Consider the following 2,494-nt stretch of genomic DNA (forward strand, 5'->3'; position numbering starts at 1 on the left):
AAAGATGTGGGACGTTGTGGGCTAGAGCACCCACATCTGGCTGCAGGCAGCGAAAGGTGTAAAGATGTGGGACGTTGTGGGCTAGAGCACCCACATCTGGCTGCAGGCAGCGAAAGATGGTAAAGATGTGGGACGTTGTGGGCTAGATCACCAACATCTGCTCTTTATTATTCATTTTTTTAAGAATGTGAGACCTGCAAAACTGATGTTAAACTGGATAGACGGTGGACCCCCCAAGGCAATTTGGGTCTTATTTCCGCCAGTACCTCAAAAACCAGGGCACGTTGCATAACTACCCTCCTTATGGTGTGTGCCCAGGTGGTACATGTCTGTTTTGTAGCTGCGTTGTTTCTTTTTTCTTTAATGTTTTTACGTAATATTACAATTAATCATATATATATATATATATTAAACTAATGAGATACGAATTCTATCGTTATCAAATCATACAAAGTAGCGAAGTCAAGATAACTTGGTCGTTAGGTTCTGGAATATTATAGACTAAGATCAGAGCTATTGTTGAGTAACCTATAGTTTCCACGAGCATTCTAACTAGACTCAAATCACATATAGGTAATATTTTCCTGTGTGATTTTTGTTTCTAGTTATGTAATTAATTTCTGGCTGTAAGGACTATATGTACGGCCAACCTAGTTTACTGACAATAACTGATGACAGTGTGTGTGAAAGCTATAACCTTGCGGGTTAACATTTGCAGTTGTAAGAACTATATGCACGATTAACCCTAGTTTACTGATAATAGCTGATGACAGTGTGTGTAAAATCTATAATTGTGTGGGTTAACATTTGCAGTTGTAATAACTATATTCACGATTAACCCTAGTTTACTGATAATAGCTGATGACAGTGTATGTAAAATCTATAATTTTGTGGGTTAAAATATGTTACACTGTGAAAGACGTTCCTGTTTTTAGCACAGTAGTTCTGTTTATAATCTAAAAACTAGAAAACTTATTCTTGGTTTATTTGTCATAACTGTAGTTTTCAGTAGCGTGTAACTCCTTTTGTTTATTTCTCTAAGTAAATTTTGTAACCCAACTCATCTAGCCATGTTACTCAAATCATATATATACATTTTTTTTCCTTTCGATCCTTCTCTTGTTTAACAAATCACATTTAATACCATGACCATTTTATTCCCCAATGAAAAACAAAAAACCGGAGTACTTTTGGAAGGTGGGCCATGAAACAATAAGCTTGTTTCTGTTCATTACAACATAACGTAAGTTACAGGATTAATTGTGTAAGTTTTTGACACACTTACTGTTCACATACGTTTATTGTGTAAGCTGATTAATCCTTTTACTGTTAACATACGTTTATTATGTAAGTTGTTTAATCCGTTTACTGTTCACATGCGTTTATTGTGTAAGCTGATTAATCCTTTTACTGTTAACATACGTTTATTATGTAAGTTGTTTAATCCGTTTACTGTTTACATACGTTTATTGTGTAAGTTGTTTAACCAGTTTACCGTTCACACACGTTCATTGTGTAAGTTGTTTAACCAGTTTACCGTTCACATACGGTGACTTACGTTTTTAAGAAAAACAAATATGTACATATTTCTGCAATACACTAGACAAACTTGAAAGAACAGTTACGCCATTTGGGTTGAGTAACTCAGTATCTTATGTTTTTTTTTTGTCTTTAGGCAGTGTCCAAACACATGCAGAGAAAATGTCGTTGTCATGGTGTTTCCGGCTCCTGTCAGCTAAAGACTTGCTGGGAAAAATTGCCCTCGTTTTATGAAGTAGGAACGCGACTAAAGAAGAAGTACGAAGAATCCGTTAGGGTTCGGAAAGGCAGAAGAAGGTTACGACGTCGGGACAAACGGAGACAAAAAATAAGGAAGAAAGAGCTTGTGTATATTCGAAGGTCTCCAAATTTTTGTGTTCCAGACCTTTCGAAAGGTATTCTTGGTACCAACGGACGTCAGTGTAACAAAACGTCCACAAGTTCTGACGGTTGTGACCTGTTGTGCTGTGGTCGAGGGTACAACACGCAGTTGATAAGACACAGTGAGCGATGTAATTGTAAGTTCCACTGGTGCTGCTATGTGACTTGTAAAACGTGTGTGACTGATGTTGAGATCTACACGTGTAAGTGACAAAAACCCGTTACCAAGTGTTCGTGTTTGACTAGTATATCGTGTACCGTCCGAGAGATATGTTGCGCGCTTTACCAAAAAACAACCACAGTTATCAGGCACACAAATACGGGTGAGAAAACGATACCTGGTTGGATAACGTTTTTTTTTTTGTACACAATATTGAAACACCGCGCCAAAACTTGGACTGTTGGTGCATTTTGTATATGGCAAGAAAAAAAAAACTACAGAATAAAGCTTAAAAATCTGGTACGAGGGGCGGATAGTTCTCGGTCAGGTTCCGTACTTTTATGACTGTCGGACTGTCATGACAGTCAGAATTATTCGTACAGTTTATTTCAGTTCAAGTGTTATAGTAGAGCT

The 2,494-nt window shown here is 37.3% G+C and overlaps 1 pseudogene; it reads left to right on the top strand.

Moving 5' to 3' along the window:
- The first annotated feature begins 1,675 nt into the window (after positions 1-1,675).
- LOC106471399 lies at positions 1,676-2,131 on the top strand (annotated as a pseudogene).
- Positions 2,132-2,494: the final 363 nt, after the last annotated feature.

Source organism: Limulus polyphemus, unplaced genomic scaffold (assembly GCF_000517525.1).
Source record: "Limulus polyphemus unplaced genomic scaffold, Limulus_polyphemus-2.1.2 Scaffold4599, whole genome shotgun sequence".
NCBI lineage: Eukaryota > Metazoa > Arthropoda > Merostomata > Xiphosura > Limulidae > Limulus > Limulus polyphemus.